Genomic DNA, 21156 nt, shown 5'->3' on the forward strand with positions numbered 1-21156 from the left:
CCGCCCAGGATCGCATTGTAAAATGCAATCAAATCACCTGAATGTATCAAGTTTGAGGGTGCAGGGACAGGGCTCCGAAAGGAGCCCGTCCTTGCGAAGCCCTGACCCGGAAGCCGGGGGGTCTGTGCATGCGCGGTTATGCGCTGACCCCCCGCAACCCCGCTGACCGCACTGCCGCTCGGGCAGTACGATATGTAGCCATAGGCTACAACGGGCTATCGCCACATTAGAATGGCGATAGCCCAGGGCTGCGATGCCGGGCTGCCCGATGTTGATGCCTATGGGGGATGCAGCCGGCGGCGCTGCAGGGGGGGATCGCAGCAGGGATCGGAGTTCCTTGCTGCGGTCCCCTTTAATACATTTAGGTGATACTTAATATTTGCGGGTTTAGCCTAAAATATTGCTTGATAAATGGGCCCCTAAGTGACTTTGTGCACCACGGGCTTACATGGCTCAAGTTACTAGAAATGCACTAAAGCACCCAGCCCCAACTCAGCAGACTGCAACAGAAACATCAGCAGCCAGCTGAGGATGATAGCAGCGCACAGTACTGGCTGGCTGGGTGGGAGAGAGGAAGCCTGGAAGGGGCAATACAACAAAGGGTAGCACAAGTCATGCCCTCGTCATGCACGCTCTCCTATGGATAAGCTGTAAGTGCATGGGATTACCGGCGGCAGGGCTGTCTGCTGCTGGCGGTGCTCGGTCTTCTGCCCTTCCAGGGAGATGTGGTGTCACTGTCCTCCCTGTCACTAGTATGAGAGGAGGAGTGATGAGGATGAAGGCAGTGTTGCTGCTGCTCTCCCTGTGACTGGTCAGTGCCACCTTTTGACCACCCCGTGCCTGCCTGTCACTGCTGCAGACACGCCATCACTCACAGGGGCTGCATCATTATCCAGATCATGGCCTCTTCCCCTCCCGCTCAATCCATCTGCCAACTCCTCCTCCCAATTCCTTCTTGGTTTTACTTGTAATCCTGCTGTTTTCCTCCTCTCTCCCACTTCTCCTGTGCAGTGGGTGCCAGCAGCACCACCTCCTCCATAGTTTCAGAAGGAAGCTGTGAGAACAACTGCACAGATGCAACTCATGAGAAATCCTTGTGCACCTCTTCCACTGTCAGAGCTTGCTGTTGACCCTGCAATGTTTAATGGGTCAGGGGGGACTTTACTATAAAGACGGGGGAAAGCGTCTACAGTCAGCCGGCAGGACGACTATGGACAGACACCACAAACTGACTGTAGACACTTTCCCCCAGTTTGTCAAAGCACGGTGGTCTGCCGCAATATGAGACAGACCCTATCTTAACTGCAGGACATCATATATAATCAGCACTCCATTCACTGCAGGACATCATATATACTCAGCACTCCATTCACTGCAGGACATCATATATAATCAGCACTCCATTCACTGCAGGACATCATATATAATCAGCACTCCATTCACTGCAGGACATCATATATAATCAGCACTCCATTCACTGCAGGACATCATATATACTCAGCACTCCATTCACTGCAGGACATCATATATAATCAGCACTCCATTCACTGCAGGACATCATATATAATCAGCACTCCATTCACTGCAGGAATCATATATAATCAGCACTCCATTCACTGCAGGACATCATATATAATCAGCACTCCATTCACTGCAGGAATCATATATAATCAGCACCCCATTCACTGCAGGACATCATATATACTCAGCACTCCATTCACTGCAGGACATCATATATAATCAGCACTCCATTCACTGCAGGACATCATATATACTCAGCACTCCATTCACTGCAGGACATCATATATAATCAGCACTCCATTCACTGCAGGACATCATATATAATCAGCACCCCATTCACTGCAGGACATCATATATAATCAGCACTCCATTCACTGCAGAACATCATATATAATCAGCACTCCATTCACTGCAGGACATCATATATAATCAGCACTCCATTCACTGCAGGACATCATATATAATCAGCACTCCATTCACTGCAGGACATCATATATAATCAGCACTCCATTCACTGCAGGACATCATATATAATCAGCACTCCATTCACTGCAGGACATCATATATACTCAGCACTCCATTCACTGCAGGACATCATATATAATCAGCACCCCATTCACTGCAGGACATCATATATAATCAGCACCCCATTCACTGCAGGACATCATATATACTCAGCACTCCATTCACTGCAGGACATCATATATAATCAGCACTCCATTCACTGCAGGACATCATATATAATCAGCACCCCATTCACTGCAGGAATCATATATAATCAGCACTCCATTCACTGCAGGACATCATATATAATCAGCACTCCATTCACTGCAGGACATCATATATAATCAGCACTCCATTCACTGCAGGACATCATATATAATCAGCACTCCATTCACTGCAGGACATCATATATACTCAGCACTCCATTCACTGCAGGACATCATATATAATCAGCACCCCATTCACTGCAGGACATCATATATAATCAGCACCCCATTCACTGCAGGACATCATATAGAATCAGCACTCCATTCACTGCAGGACATCATATATAATCAGCACTCCATTCACTGCAGGACATCATATATAATCAGCACTCCATTCACTGCAGGACATCATATATAATCAGCACCCCATTCACTGCAGGACATCATATATAATCAGCACTCCATTCACTGCAGGACATCATATATACTCAGCACTCGATTCACTGCAGGACATCATATATAATCAGCACTCCATTCACTGCAGGACATCATATATAATCAGCACCCCATTCACTGCAGGACATCATATATAATCAGCACTCTATTAACTGCAGGACATCATATATAATCAGCACCCCATTCACTGCAGGACATCATATATAATCAGCACTCCATTCACTGCAGGACATCATATATACTCAGCACTCGATTCACTGCAGGACATCATATATAATCAGCACTCCATTCACTGCAGGACATCATATATAATCAGCACCCCATTCACTGCAGGACATCATATATAATCAGCACTCTATTAACTGCAGGACATCATATATAATCAGCACCCCATTCACTGCAGGACATCATATATAATCAGCACTCCATTCACTGCAGGACATCATATATAATCAGCACTCCATTCACTGCAGGACATCATATATACTCAGCACTCGATTCACTGCAGGACATCATATATAATCAGCACTCCATTCACTGCAGGACATCATATATAATCAGCACTCCATTCACTGCAGGACATCATATATAATCAGCACTCCATTCACTGCAGGAATCATATATAATCAGCACCCCATTCACTGCAGGACATCATATATAATCAGCACTCCATTCACGGCAGGACATCATATATAATCAGCACTCCATTCACTGCAGGACATCATATATACTCAGCACTCCATTCACTGCAGGACATCATATATAATCAGCACTCCATTCACTGCAGGAATCATATATAATCAGCACTCCATTCACTGCAGGACATCATATATAATCAGCACTCCATTCACTGCAGGACATCATATATAATCAGCACTCCATTCACTGCAGGACATCATATATAATCAGCACTCCATTCACTGCAGGACATCATATATAATCAGCACTCCATTCACTGCAGGACATCATATATAATCAGCACTCCATTCACTGCAGGAATCATATATAATCAGCACTCCATTCACTGCAGGACATCATATATAATCAGCTCTCCATTCACTGCAGGACATCATATATAATCAGCACCCCATTCACTGCAGGACATCATATATACTCAGCACTCCATTCACTGCAGGACATCATATATAATCAGCACTCCATTCACTGCAGGACATCATATATAATCAGCACTCCATTCACTGCAGGAATCATATATAATCAGCACTCCATTCACTGCAGGACATCATATATAATCAGCACTCCATTCACTGCAGGAATCATATATAATCAGCACTCCATTCACGGCAGGACATCATATATACTCAGCACTCCATTCACTGCAGGACATCATATATACTCAGCACCACATTCACTGCAGGAATCATATATAATCAGCACTCCATTCACTGCAGGACATCATATATAACCAGCACTCCATTCACTGCAGGACATCATATATACTCAGCACCACATTCACTGCAGGAATCATATATAATCAGCACTCCATTCACTGCAGGACATCATATATAATCAGCACTCCATTCACTGCAGGAATCATATATAATCAGCACTCCATTCACTGCAGGACATCATATATAATCAGCACTCCATTCACTGCAGGAATCATATATAATCAGCACCCCATTCACTGCAGGACATCATATATACTCAGCACTCCATTCACTGCAGGACATCATATATAATCAGCACTCCATTCACTGCAGGACATCATATATACTCAGCACTCCATTCACTGCAGGACATCATATATAATCAGCACTCCATTCACTGCAGGACATCATATATAATCAGCACCCCATTCACTGCAGGACATCATATATAATCAGCACTCCATTCACTGCAGAACATCATATATACTCAGCACTCCATTCACTGCAGGACATCATATATAATCAGCACTCCATTCACTGCAGGACATCATATATAATCAGCACTCCATTCACTGCAGGACATCATATATAATCAGCACTCCATTCACTGCAGGACATCATATATAATCAGCACTCCATTCACTGCAGGACATCATATATAATCAGCACCCCATTCACTGCAGGACATCATATATAATCAGCACTCCATTCACTGCAGGACATCATATATACTCAGCACTCGATTCACTGCAGGACATCATATATAATCAGCACTCCATTCACTGCAGGACATCATATATAATCAGCACCCCATTCACTGCAGGACATCATATATAATCAGCACTCTATTAACTGCAGGACATCATATATAATCAGCACCCCATTCACTGCAGGACATCATATATAATCAGCACTCCATTCACTGCAGGACATCATATATACTCAGCACTCGATTCACTGCAGGACATCATATATAATCAGCACTCCATTCACTGCAGGACATCATATATAATCAGCACCCCATTCACTGCAGGACATCATATATAATCAGCACTCTATTAACTGCAGGACATCATATATAATCAGCACCCCATTCACTGCAGGACATCATATATAATCAGCACTCCATTCACTGCAGGACATCATATATAATCAGCACTCCATTCACTGCAGGACATCATATATAATCAGCACTCCATTCACTGCAGGACATCATATATAATCAGCACTCCATTCACTGCAGGACATCATATATAATCAGCACTCCATTCACTGCAGGACATCATATATAATCAGCACTCCATTCACTGCAGGAATCATATATAATCAGCACCCCATTCACTGCAGGACATCATATATAATCAGCACTCCATTCACGGCAGGACATCATATATAATCAGCACTCCATTCACTGCAGGACATCATATATACTCAGCACTCCATTCACTGCAGGACATCATATATAATCAGCACTCCATTCACTGCAGGACATCATATATAATCAGCACTCCATTCACTGCAGGAATCATATATAATCAGCACTCCATTCACTGCAGGACATCATATATAATCAGCACTCCATTCACTGCAGGAATCATATATAATCAGCACTCCATTCACGGCAGGACATCATATATACTCAGCACTCCATTCACTGCAGGACATCATATATACTCAGCACCACATTCACTGCAGGAATCATATATAATCAGCACTCCATTCACTGCAGGAATCATATATAATCAGCACTCCATTCACTGCAGGAATCATATATAATCAGCACTCCATTCACTGCAGGAATCATATATAATCAGCACCCCATTCACTGCAGGACATCATATATAATCAGCACTCCATTCACGGCAGGACATCATATATACTCAGCACCCCATTCACTGCAGGAATCATATATAATCAGCACCTCATTCACTGCAGGACATCATATATAATCAGCACTCCATTCACGGCAGGACATCATATATAATCAGCACTCCATTCACTGCAGGAATCATATATAATCAGCACTCCATTCACGGCAGGACATCATATATAATCAGCACCCCATTCACTGCAGGAATCATATATAATCAGCACCCCATTCACTGCAGGACATCATATATAATCAGCACTCCATTCACTGCAGGACATCATATATAATCAGCACCCCATTCACTGCAGGACATCATATATAATCAGCACCCCATTCACTGCAGGACATCATATATAATCAGCACTCCATTCACTGCAGGAATCATATATAATCAGCACCCCATTCACTGCAGAACATCATATATAATCAGCACTCCATTCACTGCAGGACATCATATATAATCAGCACCCCATTCACTGCAGGACATCATATATAATCAGCACCCCATTCACTGCAGGAATCATATATAATCAGCACTCCATTCACTGCAGGACATCATATATAATCAGCACTCCATTCACTGCAGGACATCATATATAATCAGCACTCCATTCACTGCAGGACATCATATATAATCAGCACTCCATTCACTGCAGGACATCATATATAATCAGCACTCCATTCACTGCAGGACATCATATATAATCAGCACTCCATTCACTGCAGGACATCATATATAATCAGCACTCCATTCACTGCAGGAATCATATATAATCAGCACCCCATTCACTGCAGGACATCATATATAATCAGCACTCCATTCACTGCAGGAATCATATATAATCAGCACCCCATTCACTGCAGGACATCATATATAATCAGCACCCCATTCACTGCAGGACATCATATATAATCAGCACTCCATTCACTGCAGGACATCATATATAATCAGCACTCCATTCACTGCAGGAATCATATATAATCAGCACCCCATTCACTGCAGGACATCATATATAATCAGCACCCCATTCACTGCAGGACATCATATATACTCAGCACTCCATTCACTGCAGGACATCATATATAATCAGCACTCCATTCACTGCAGGACATCATATATAATCAGCACCCCATTCACTGAAGGACATCATATATAATCAGCACCCCATTCACTGCAGGACATCATATATAATCAGCACTCCATTCACTGCAGGACATCATATATAATCAGCACTCCATTCACTGCAGGACATCATATATAATCAGCACTCCATTCACTGCAGGAATCATATATAATCAGCACTCCATTCACTGCAGGACATCATATATACTCAGCACTCCATTCACTGCAGGACATCATATATAATCAGCACCCCATTCACTGCAGGAATCATATATAATCAGCACTCCATTCACTGCAGGAATCCTATATAATCAGCACTCCATTCACTGCAGGACATCATATATAATCAGCACCCCATTCACTGCAGGACATCATATATAATCAGCACCCCATTCACTGCAGGACATCATATATAATCAGCACTATATTCACTGCAGGAATCATATATAATCAGCACTGCATTCACTGCAGGACATCATATATAATCAGCACTCCATTCACTGCAGGACATCATATATACTCAGCACTCCATTCACTGCAGGACATCATATATACTCAGCACTCCATTCACTGCAGGACATCATATATAATCAGCACTCCATTCACTGCAGGACATCATATATAATCAGCACTCCATTCACTGCAGGAATCATATATAATCAGCACTCCATTCACTGCAGGACATCATATATAATCAGCACTCCATTCACTGCAGGACATCATATATAATCAGCACTCCATTCACTGCAGGAATCATATATAATCAGCACTCCATTCACTGCAGGAATCATATATAATCAGCACTCCATTCACTGCAGGAATCATATATACTCAGCACTCCATTCACTGCAGGAATCATATATACTCAGCACTCCATTCACTGCAGGAATCATATATACTCAGCACTCCATTCACTGCAGGACATCATATATAATCAGCACCACATTCACTGCAGGACATCATATATAATCAGCACCCCATTCACTGCAGGACATCATATATAATCAGCACTCCATTCACTGCAGGAATCATATATAATCAGCACCACATTCACTGCAGGACATCATATATAATCAGCACCCCATTCACTGCAGGACATCATATATAATCAGCACTCCATTCACTGCAGGAATCATATATAATCAGCACTCCATTCACTGCAGGACATCATATATAATCAGCACTCCATTCACTGCAGGACATCATATATACTCAGCACTCCATTCACTGCAGGACATCATATATAATCAGCACTCCATTCACTGCAGGACATCATATATAATCAGCACTCCATTCACTGCAGGACATCATATATAATCAGCACTCCATTCACTGCAGGACATCATATATAATCAGCACTCCATTCACTGCAGGAATCATATATAATCAGCACTCCATTCACTGCAGGACATCATATATACTCAGCACCCCATTCACTGCAGGACATCATATATAATCAGCACCACATTCACTGCAGGACATCATATATAATCAGCACCACATTCACTGCAGGACATCATATATAATCAGCACTCCATTCACTGCAGGACATCATATATAATCAGCACTCGATTCACTGCAGGACATCATATATAATCAGCACTCGATTCACTGCAGGACATCATATATAATCAGCACTCCATTCACTGCAGGAATCATATAATCAGCACCCCATTCACTGCAGGACATCATATATAATCAGCACTCCATTCACTGCAGGAATCCTATATAATCAGCACTCCATTCACTGCAGGACATCATATATAATCAGCACTCCATTCACTGCAGGACATCATATATAATCAGCACTCCATTCACTGCAGGACATCATATATAATCAGCACTCCATTCACTGCAGGAATCATATATACTCAGCACTCCATTCACTGCAGGAATCATATATAATCAGCACCCCATTCACTGCAGGACATCATATATAATCAGCACTCCATTCACTGCAGGACATCATATATAATCAGCAACCCATTCACTGCAGGACATCATATATAATCAGCACTCCATTCACTGCAGGACATCATATATAATCAGCAACCCATTCACTGCAGGACATCATATATAATCAGCACCCCATTCACTGCAGGACATCATAACTCTTTGTAGTAAGTGTCCTTTTGTAGGAATTTTGATCCAAAAGGCTCAATACCGAGATACGGTGCTCCGGGTGCTGATTGAGAGCAAAGATAAAAGTAGTAGATAGTTTTCAGCTAACATTTAATTAATACTACATCTAGAAGGCTCTTGGAGGAGCTTGATATACATGCATTCTAATAAAGATACAAAGTTAAATCCTGTACAAATAGTGATACAATAACTTGACACATTATTATAAAACAGTTTATTGCCGAAATAATAGTAATGCACAGTCCCATGCGCATCGGGTCACATAGAATTTGGTAAATCTTATGTACAGCCTGGAGGCGGGCAGGGGATGCGGCGTGTAGGAAGCCGGGAGCTGAGTGGGGCAGCCTGAAGCAAGGAGCTTGGCAGGAGAGGCCGTGGGTGCACTGACCTGGGCAATGATCGCCGCAAGCAGAGAGCTCGGCAGGGGAGGTAGTTGGCTGGGCGGTGAACGCAGCGATGGGTACCAGAGACCGGGTAGTGTAGGGGAAGCCGGACAGCAGCGGGCGCACATATGACGTCGGGATCCCAACTGTTAAAACACCAACAGAAGGGTTCCCGACGGCTACCGGCTAATCTCCCTTGTGGGGGTCCACGACCCCCATAGATGGAGAATAGAATAGGTGGCGAGCGTAGCGAGCCACCATGCCTGCAGAGTGGCGTGCCCGCAAGGGGCTTTGTTGTGCTCGCCATGCTGTCTGAGTCCGGCCAGTTGGGATCCCGACATCAGGCTAATGACTGTCGGGATCCCGACCGTCGGAACCCTATACCACACATCCTTAGAATGTCACTTTAAAAATAGCCGCCCCTCACAGCAGAGTTATTAGGGATGCTAGAGGAGGTGATGACCTCCTCTAGCATCCTAAATAACAGTCTGCTTTAAGCCATTTTGTAAGTGACTGGAGGAGTGCCGGGACCACAGACAGGAGGATCTGGTGGTCTCGGTGGGCAGTAATGGATCGGGCAGCGGTGAGGAGGTGTGTGTGTGGGGGGGGGGGGGGGGGGGGCGGCGCACAAACTTTAGTTGCAGGAGGGAGCCCATTTCAGAGTTATGCCACGGACCTGTTTATGACAAGTGATGGCAATCATATATTAAGAGGGAAGTCCAGAAACAGAGCAATGTGTCCCTCCTGGAGGGGGTCATGTTGGGAGGTACAGTATGCCCTGGTACATTCAGTGGCATTATAAGGCGCCACTGCTTCCTGAGTGCCCACAGCCTCCCCGAGGCATGGGATACCCCAACGTCAAACAAGGAGGGGAAATGGATGCTGTCCACACCCTGTCGCCCTTCTATGCAGGAGGAAAAGAGTGGCCAGGTAACTATACCAGGTGCCATCTCTGTGTCTATGTATATTATATATATATATGTGTGTGTGTGTGTGTGTGTATATGTATGTAATTATACACACTGAAGGATCAACAAGAAGGTTTAAATAACCAGTATATTGTCGTCTCAGTTACTGTTATGTTTAGTTCTGTGCATCCATTCTGTGTACGGTGCAGCCGACCCCTTGTGGCGCCTTAGAAATAAAATGTAATGATACTAGGATGTACCTTCTACGTATCATCCACCTTTTCTTAGTTGTCCAACTACAGATCAACCTTTCCTTAGAAATGGCATTAAGCATGGCTGCCAGTCACATGCACAGCACAGTGTCATACTTACTGTGCAGACGCTGCGAACACGGAGGGGTGGTTAGCACACAAATTAGGAAGCAAAGATAACAGTAGGAAAGAGGAAGAGCAGATTGCATCTGACCTGAGGAGGTCACCACCAAATAACGCCACGTTTCCCATAGAAATCATTCCAAATCTGATGTGTTTGACACCTCTTCCGACCCGATGTGCGGTCCTGTGCAGGTTCAATCTGTCTGATCGGGACCCATCAGCAGCACATAGCTGGTGATTTCTAGCACTGCCACGTATCCGGTCCGATTCCGAGGTGTGTGCCAGTAATACCGTACCGCTGGCACACAGCTTTGTGCGTGTCCTACCTCCGAACAGCGGGTGATGAGCAGCAGCGGGTGTTGGGGAACAGTGGGAGTTGGGCGATGAGGAGCAGTGGGACAGGCGGTGAACAGCAGGACAGGCAGTGGTGGGTATTCAAACTTTAAAAAAAGTGTGAAATGATCAGCCAGCCTCTGATTGGCTGAGAGAGCTAGTCATTTCACATGTGTTTTTTTTTTTATTTTTATTCTAATACCCGCCACTGCCCGTCGTGCCCATCCCGCTGATCAAATAATGTAAAAATGGCAGATCAAGTGCCAAATCGTATGTGAGCCTCTCAGACAAGCCGGCCAATGTATGGGGACCTTAAGCTTTGGGGAGAGATAAAGTATAAGACAATCATCTCCTAACTGTCATTTTCAAACCATGACTGTAACATGACAGCTAGGAGCTGATTAGCTGGTACACTAGAGTGACATGCATTAGGTTGTCCACTGAAGGTTGACATGGGCATTGTATTGGTGCCATACTGGTACAGGTCTCCGCACGCAACGTGGGCAGGCTGAGACCACCAGAAACTGTGAGCTCACCACTGCTGGGAACCCCTGGGCCTGCTGGGAACCCCTGGGCCTGCTGGGAACTCCTCGGCCTGCTGGGAAAGATCTCCTGGATGCAGGTGCAGTCTGTCGTGTATTACACCACGATATCTCTTGTATGCAGATGTTACCCAGAGGCAACGCTTTCCATGTGCAAATGCATTCTGTACATTTTCCTAGGACAGCAAACACAGGCGATCGCTCCATCTGCATTGTGTGTGTCTGTGCACAAAGCCTGAGTGTTTGTTTATCTATCAGTAGCTATCTTACAATGCCAGGTGTATAGGGCTATGCGTGACTAGGGATAAAAGAGTCTTTTTATCTGCAAAACAGCTCCCTGCCTGGAGTTCAGGAGGTTGTGTGGTAAAGTAGAACTCAGCTGGAGACCAAACACAACCCAGGCCGAGGCCTCCAGCTCAGGGACAGATTCCCAACCCAACCCAGGCCGAGGCCTCCAGCTCAGGGCCAGATTCCCAACCCAACCCAGGCCGAGGCCTCCAGCTCAGGGCCAGATTCCCAACCCAGTCCGAGGCCTCCAGCTCAGGGCCAGATTCCCAACCCAGTCCGAGGCCTCCAGCTCAGGGACAGATTCACAACCCAGGCCGATGCCTCCAGATCAGGGACAGATTCCCAACCCAGTCCGAGGCCTCCAGCTCAGGGACAGATTCACAACCCAGGCCGAGGCCTCCAGCTCAGGGACAGATTCACAACCCAACCCAGGCCGAGGCCTCCAGCTCAGGGACAGATTCCCAACCCAGGCGGAGGCCTCCAGCTCAGGGCCAGATTCCCAACCCAACCCAGGCCGAGGCCTTCAGCTCAGGGCCAGATTCCCAACCCAGGCCGAGGCCTCCAGCTCAGGGACAGATTCACAACACAACCCAGGCCGAGGCCTCCAGCTCAGGGCCAGATTCACAAATGGACGCAGATCACACAGCAGCTGTGCAATGATATGCAAATTATGTGGGAGGAGTCTGTGCATATGGCACCTCCTAATAGCTTCTCTCATCCGCCGCTACAACCGAGTGTGAGCATCGGATCATCTTGCAGGATACAGCCGCTGGCTTCAACCTCCATGCTCCTGTAACGCTGCCAGCCACCAGAAAACATTGGCAGCGGCGTGCCAATAAGCATACCTCCGTATGAAATAGGGACACTCGCGCGAAGGGGGTGGGGCGTATGCAAATGAGGGCACGGCTTATGCTAATTAGCCGCGACCTCATTTTCATACGAGAATAGACGCTGTGCGCATGCGCACAGCGTCTATTCTACTAGATTAGGGGGTCTCCCAACTGTCACCCCCCGCAGCGGGACAATGCCTGCCGCGGGTGGGACAGCGGGACAGGACCCGAAAATCGGGACTGTCCCTCTAAAATCGTGACAGTTGGGAGGTATGCAATAAGGGGCGTAAGTAGATATTCATAGGCCCTATAGCAAAATATGTACGGGCCCCCTATTTATCAACTGATGGTAATAAATGTATATAGCAGATATAACTTAGACCAGGCATGTTCAAACTATGTCCCTCCAGCTGTTATGAAACTACTCATCCCAGCATGCCTTGCCATAGTTTTAACATTCCCTCATAGCAAAACTGTAGCAAGGCATGATGGGGCTTCACAACAGCTGGAGGGCCATAGTTTGGACATGCCTGACTTAGACTATAAAGATGGGCCCCCTTCAGCTCCAGGCCCCATAGCAGCTGCACCCCCTGCACCAATGGTAGTTACGCTCTTGGTGCCAATCAGTGCAGGGTGAGGAGAGGTTATAATCCCTAAAGTGGGGTTGCCACGTCCAGTGACGTAGCTACGTTTTGGGCGCCCCCCCGCCGTTAGGGGGGGGGGGCGCCCATACCCACCCACCGCCCCGTCGAGCACCCCCACCCCGTCGCCTATGCTAACCCCCTCCCCTGCAGTCTTACCTATCGCGCTGGTCCCGGCGGCTCCGTCCGTTCATCTGCTGAGGACCACCACAAAATGGCCGCCCCCGTACAGCAGACAGTTTCAGAGAACTGTTTGCTATATGGGGGCGGCCATTTTGTTGTGGTCCTCATCAGAAGAACGGAGCCGCCGGGACCAGCAAGATACGTAAGTCTGCGGGGGATTGGGGGGGGGGTAACTATAGCACCGCAGCCTCCGGCGCCCCCACATGCACAGCGCCCCCCCCGCGGTGGCGGGGGCTGCGGTGCTATAGTTACGCCCCTGGCCACGTCCCCTCTTCCCGCTGTTCGGATGTCTACATGAACCATGCCCCCCCCCCTCCCCGTGATCCAGTGCTGCATTTGTGGCCTGATTCAGATCTCCTTAGGGGCCCATTTATAATGGACGGGAAATGACCACACAGGATCGTATTGTAAAATTAGATCCTAATGACAGGATGTATCATCCATGTGATCTGCTGAGCCGGAAGCATGGGGGTCTACGCATGTGCGGTTAGCGCTGACCCCCCCACGACCCCGGAATGCACTGCCCTGGCAGCAGGCGATTTGTTGCCCATAGGCTACACTGGCCTTACCACCATCTCAGAATGGCTGTAGGCCAGGGGTGCGAAGTTCTGCTGCCCGATGCTGATACATTGGGCAGCTTTACATCCCCTATAGTAACCTATGGGGGAGGCGCAGAGATTCATTTGGGGGAAACTTAATATTTGCAGCTAACCCCTGAAAAGACGGGTGTTTTGGGGGATTTAGCCACAAATATTGAATGATAAATGGGCCCCTTAATGTGTAAAGTTGCTGATGACTGCGAGTAGACAGAAAGAGAAGCTGTGTATGACTCTGGTTCACTATCCATGCACACAGGTTCCTGTGTGTCGCTCTGACCCCTCCACTAATCTGCGGCTGAGACAGGCTGGAAGTGGTCAGAGCTGATGTCACAAACCCCCCATTACGATACCTGGACACACCATAAAACATCCGGTTACCACCCCCTAAAAGGCGACTTCCTGTCAGCCAACCTCTGATGATTTGCGTTTCCGATCCTAACGCATCCTCTAATCGGTCGCTAATCAGCCTCGTACGTGCGTGGTTGCAAATTCCTGAGATAGCGATGAACTGAATCAGGCCCTTCCTTACTTGCCTATTAATACATAACCTCTCCGCACCCATTACCCCCCATGACCAGCACATATTTATCATTCTCAGTACCCATTCCCTCTTCTCTCACCGCATTGATTAATCGATTAACCCGCAGCACTCATTAACCCCACCTGCGCAGATGGATCCATGTACCCATTAACCCCCCACCCAGTACCAAGAAGACAGTGACCGTTCCCTCGCACTCAGTGTGGAAGCGATGTCCTCCGATGATAAAATACGGCTGAATTCAGCTGCGTGACATCTAGAAACCAAAGGTTGATGCGACTGCCGACGGGAATGGAGGGATCACAGTGGGTAAGGGAGATATGTGCTTCAGCCCTGTCCACATACATTCAGAGAGCCGCTCATATTGGGCCTGATTCTGGTTCACTCACAAAAGCAAATTCTCTCTCTAATGGACAAAACCATGCTGCACTGCAGGTGGGGCAGATGTAACAGGTGCAGACTGCATTATGTTTACACTGGAATATATATATATATATATATCAGTGTGAAGTACAAACCCCACCTAAATGTAACTGTCTCTGCACCTGTTACATCTGCCCTCCTACAGTGCAGCATGATTTTGTCCATTAGAGAATTTGCTTTTGCGTGTGAACCAGAATCAGGCCCCAATATTGTTTGATAATTGGGCCCATCACTCATTAGTAAGAGTGTGGATCAAAGGGTCGGCCCTAATGGGTCAACAGACACAAGGTCAACATGGAAATAGTCGGCACTGACAAAATGTAGACGCAAACAAAATGTTGACTTGAAAAAGAAAAGGTCGATGAGTTTCAATGTCGACACACTTTATATTTTTATCGTTCCCAATTGTCCATGTGGATCTAGAGCCCACCAAAAGAAAAAATAGTGAAAAACTGATGTTGACCTTTTCCTGTGTTGACCATTCATATGTCATCTTTATGCTTATGCCAACATTCGACACTGTTGACCTAGTGCACGTCGATCATATGGGGTCACCATATTGAGTGTCGTCCGATCATCCAGATACTTACCTCCCAACATCTAGAGACTGTGGCGGTAGCTCCCTGGAAAGGGCCTTGCAGAAGGGGGTGTGGCTTCACAGGAATGGCGCAGTCATGAGCCACTCCCCCATTTCTGTCACTCCCCCATTTCCCGTGAATAGATGCTGCGCACATGCTGAGCATAGCAGCGACTTACAGTGGTTCTACAACCGCCCCCACCACCGCCGGACACAGCCCCCACCACCAGACGCTGCCCCCACCACCACGGGGCACTGCGCCCACCACCACCAGACACTACCCCCACCGTTAGACACTGCCCCCACCACCGCCGGACACGGCCCCCACCACCAAACACTGCCCCCACCACCACGGGGCACTGCGCCCACCACCACCAGACACTACCCCCACCGTTAGACACTGCCCCCACCCCCGCCGGACACGGCCCCCACCACCAGACGCTGCCCCAACCACCACGGGGCACTGCGCCCCCCACCATTGGACACTGTCCCCGCCACCACCAGACACTGCCCCCACCACCGCGGGACACTTCCCCACCACCAGACACTGCCCCCACCACCGCCGGACACTGCCACCCACGGCTGGGATAGCGGGACAGTCCTAATCTCATTCGCTGCCAACATATCCCCTTGGATAGCATTCAGGAAACACAGGGCGAAGGAACGACCTTTATGTAACCCGAAACTATTGTGAGTGTTCCCGGGACGGTTTGCATTGTTACTGAGGATTACATAACATGTACCGGCTGAGTAGGTTCATGAATATTATAATCCATTTCCATGATCAAAACAGGACAAGTAAGATGATGGAAAGCAACAGAGAGGTGGCTGCTGGTCACGGCTTGGGGGCTAACAACTTCCACATTCCCCCAGCCAGCCTGTCACTGACACAGCACCTACTGGGAGGGGGCTGAGTCTCTGCTGACCGGGCTGCCAGACACCTCCTACTCAATGATCCAGGGACTACGAGTGTGCTGGCTGGTACCTAGCAGTCCTGGAGTGTGTGCTGGACCAGGAAATGGGCCATCAGTCCTGGCAGGGGATAGAGGTCGCAGGGTGAGTATATACTGATGTGTATATGTAATGGAAAGAGCCTGATCACCCCACCAGGCTGAGACGTTTGTAATCTGTGTGTTACTGGAGACTGAGAAACCTGTCCAGCAGGACGTGCTGCAGGATTTCTGCCTTGCACTGATGCACTATCCCCACCTGTGCCCGCTCTAGCTCTCTCCTGTCCTACTCCTGTTATAGAGGGAGTATAGCGTGTATCCTTTATTTATTAACAGCCGCTTATATAGCACCAGCATATACCGTTACTGCTATCAGCAGACGTAAACATGGGGGCGCCTACTGTGATCCCAGCTGTGTTTGGGGAGCATCCCTGCTGGAAGTGTTGGGTTATCAGAATCCACTTTGTTGGCCGGGTATACTTGTGTACACAAGGATTTTGTTCTCGGTTTGCTGGGCAGCAGCCGGGTGGGTAACAACAAGTACACAGCATACAGTATAAACAGGTGGGGGAACATGTACAGTCATACAGAAAGTTATGGGGACACTGTTAGATTATGTGCAAAGGGTTATGGCGCGACTAGACAGTGAGGTGTTCATGAGTTCCCGTGTCAGCCAGTGTTCCCTCTAAGCTGTGCGCACGTGCGCGCGCACACAACTCGATGAGCGTGCGCACAGACATTACAACAGAGCGCACAAAGCAGCTGTGGTCCCTTTTGCAGTTGTGGACTCAATTAATGTGTGTTCCACCCATTAACTACATTGTGTGCTGAGTTTTGAATGTTTAAATCTTCAATATAATTTTGAAGTAAAGTTAACACAAATGCTGAACGTCATTTTCCAGTTATATATAAGTGACGCACAAAAATTTAAATTTCCTTCCAAAGTTGCACAGCCAAAATCTTTAGCCGCACACAGCCTTCGTAAAATTAGAGGGAACATTGGTGTCAGCAGGTGAACCGCTTGAGGAAAGAAACTTGTTAGGCTTCTGGTGGGAATAGCCCTGTAGTGTCTACCTGATGGCAGCAGGTTAAACAAGCCATGGCCAGGATGTAGTTGGTCCTTGGCTATCTTCGTTGCCCGCTGTTTTGCTCTGGACAGGTACAGGTCCTGGACATGCATCACATTACTGTTGGGGTGCAGTCCTGCTGGTAGTGCCGGGTTATCATGCATCACATTACTGTTGGGGTGCAGTCCTGCTGGTAGTGCCGGGTTATCATGCATCACATTACTGTTGGGGTGCAGTCCTGCTGGTAGTGCCGGGTTATCATGCATTGCGTTACTGTTTGGGGTGCAGTCCTGCTGGTAGTGCTGGGTTATCATGCATTGCGTTACTGTTGGGGTGCAGTCCTGCTGGTAGTGCCGGGTTATCATGCATCACATTACTGTTGGGGTGCAGTCCTGCTGGTAGTGCCGGGTTATCATGCATCACATTACTGTTGGGGTGCAGTCCTGCTGGTAGTGCCGGGTTATCATGCATTGCGTTACTGTTTGGGGTGCAGTCCTGCTGGTAGTGCTGGGTTATTATGCATTGCGTTACTGTTGGGGTGCAGTCCTGCTGGTAGTGCCGGGTTATGATGCATCACATTGCTGTTTGGGGTGCAGTCCTGCTGGTAGTGCCGGGTTATCATGCATTGTGTTACTTTTGGGGTGCAGTCCTGCTGGTAGTGCCGGGTTATGATGCATCACCTTACTGTTTGGGTGCAGTCCTGCTGGTAGTGCCGGGTTATTATACATCACATTACTGTTGGGGTGCAGTCCTGCTGGTAGTGCTGGGTTATTATGCATCACATTACTGTTGGGGTGCAGTCCTGCTGGTAGTGCCGGGTTATTATGCATCACATTACTGTTGGGGTGCAGTCCTGCTGGTAGTGCCGGGTTATGATGCGTCACATTACTGTTGGGGTGCAGTCCTGCTGGTAGTGCCGGGTTATGATGCATCACATTGCTGTTTGGGGTGCAGTCCTGCTGGTAGTGCTGGGTTATCATGCATCACATTACTGTTTGGGTGCAGTCCTGCTGGTAGTGCCGGGTTATTATACATCACATTACTGTTGGGGTGCAGTCCTGCTGGTAGTGCTGGGTTATTATGCATCACATTACTGTTGGGGTGCAGTCCTGCTGGTAGTGCTGGGTTATGATGCATCACATTGCTGTTGGGGTGCAGTCCTGCTGGTAGTGCTGGGTTATTATGCATCACATTACTGTTGGGGTGCAGTCCTGCTGGTAGTGCCGGGTTATGATGCATCACATTACTGTTGGGGTGCAGTCCTGCTGGTAGTGCCGGGTTATCATGCATCGTGTTACTGTTTGGGGTGCAGACCTGCTGGTAGTGCCGGGTCATGATGCATCACATTGCTGTTTAGGGTGCAGTCCTGCTGGTAGTGCCGGGTTATCATGCATCACATTACTGTTTGGGGTGCAGTCCTGCTGGTAGTGCCGGGTTATCATGCATCGTGTTACTGTTTGGGGTGCAGTCCTGTTGGTAGTGCCGGGTTATCATGCATCGCGTTACTGTTTGGGGTGCAGTCCTGCTGGTAGTGCTGGGTTACCATGCATTGCGTTACTGTTTGGGGTGCAGTCCTGTTGGTAGTGCCGGGTTACCATGCATTGCGTTACTGTTAGGGGTGCAGTCCTGCTGGTAGTGCCGGGTTATCATGCATCACATTACTGTTGGGGTGCAGTCCTGCTGGTAGTGCCGGGTTATCATGCATCGTGTTACTGTTTGGGGTGCAGTCCTGCTGGTAGTGCCGGGTTATCATGCATCGTGTTACTGTTTGGGGTGCAGTCCTGTTGGTAGTGCCGGGTTATCATGCATCGCGTTACTGTTTGGGGTGCAGTCCTGCTGGTAGTGCTGGGTTACCATGCATTGCGTTACTGTTTGGGGTGCAGTCCTGTTGGTAGTGCCGGGTTACCATGCATTGCGTTACTGTTAGGGGTGCAGTCCTGCTGGTAGTGCCGGGTTATCATGCATCACATTACTGTTGGGGTGCGGTCCTGCTGGTAGTGCCGGGTTATGATGCATCACATTACTGTTGGGGTGCAGTCCTGCTGGTAGTGCCGGGTTATCATGCATCACATTACTGTTTGGGGTGCAGTCCTGCTGGTAGTGCTGGGTTATCATGCATTGCATTACTGTTTGGGGTGCAATCCTGTTGGTAGTGCCGGGTTATCATGCATCACATTGCTGTTTGGGGTGCAGTCCTGCTGGTAGTGCTGGGTTATCATGCATCACATTGCTGTTTGGGGTGCAGTCCTGCTGGTAGTGCTGGGTTATGATGCATCACATTGCTGTTTGGGGTGCAGTCCTGCTGGTAGTGCTGGGTTATCATGCATCACATTGCTGTTTGGGGTGCAGTCCTGCTGGTAGTGCTGGGTTATGATGCATCACATTGCTGTTTGGGGTGCAGTCCTGCTGGTAGTGCCGGGTTATGATGCATCACATTACTGTTTGGGGTGCAGTCCTGCTGGTAGTGCCGGGTTATTATGCATCACATTACTGTTGGGGTACAGTCCTGCTGGTAGTGCTGGGTTATCATGCATCACATTACTGTTGGGGTGCAGTCCTGCTGGTAGTGCCGGGTTATCATGCATCACATTACTGTTTGGGGTGCAGTCCTGCTGGTAGTGCTGGGTTATGATGCATCACATTACTGTTGGGGTGCAGTCCTGCTGGTAGTGCTGTGTTATGATGCATCACATTGCTGTTGGGGTGCAGTCCTGCTGGTAGTGCTGAGTTATCATGCATCACATTACTGTTGGGGTGCAGTCCTGCTGGTAGTGCCGGGTTATCATGCATCACATTACTGTTTGGGGTGCAGTCCTGCTGGTAGTGCTGGGTTATGATGCATCACATTACTGTATGGGGTGCAGTCCTGCTGGTAGTGCCGGGTTATGATGCATCACATTACTGTTTGGGGTGCAGTCCTGCTGGTAGTGCCGGGTTATCATGCATTGCATTACTGTTTGGGGTGCAGTCCTGCTGGTAGTGCCGGGTTATAATGCATTGCGTTACTGTTTGGGGTACAGTCCAGCTGGTAGTGCCGGGTTATCATGCATTGCGTTACTGTTTGGGGTGCAGTCCTGCTGGTAGTGCCGGGTTATCATGCATTGCGTTACTGTTTGGGGTGCAGTCCTGCTGGTAGTGCCGGGTTATCATGCATTGCGTTACTGTTTGGGGTGCAGTCCTGCTGGTAGTGCCGGGTTATCATGCATTGCGTTACTGTTTGGGGTGCAGTCCTGCTGGTAGTGCAGGGTTATCATGCATTGCGTTACTGTTTGGGGTACAGTCCTGCTGGCAGTGCCGGGTTATCATG

The 21156-nt window shown here is 48.0% G+C and overlaps 1 protein-coding gene across 2 annotated transcripts in view; it reads left to right on the forward strand.

Annotated features, from left to right (window-relative positions):
* The window catches only part of LOC146050521 (toll-like receptor 2 type-1), a 68346-nt gene that overhangs the window by 31048 nt on the left and 16142 nt on the right, over window positions 1–21156 (forward strand). The window contains exon 1 of one of the 2 annotated variants that reach the window (XM_083167570.1): window positions 16288–16888. The exons of the other annotated variant lie outside the window; for it this stretch is intronic. The gene's annotated coding sequence lies outside the window, so the exon portion shown is untranslated. Of the gene's footprint in view, window positions 1–16287; window positions 16889–21156 lie in introns of those variants that run through there. 2 annotated transcript variants of the gene reach the window in all.

The sequence above is a fragment of the Crinia signifera genome, chromosome 12 (assembly GCF_055691185.1).
Source record: "Crinia signifera chromosome 12, ASM5569118v1, whole genome shotgun sequence".
In the NCBI taxonomy this organism is placed as follows: domain Eukaryota; kingdom Metazoa; phylum Chordata; class Amphibia; order Anura; family Myobatrachidae; genus Crinia; species Crinia signifera.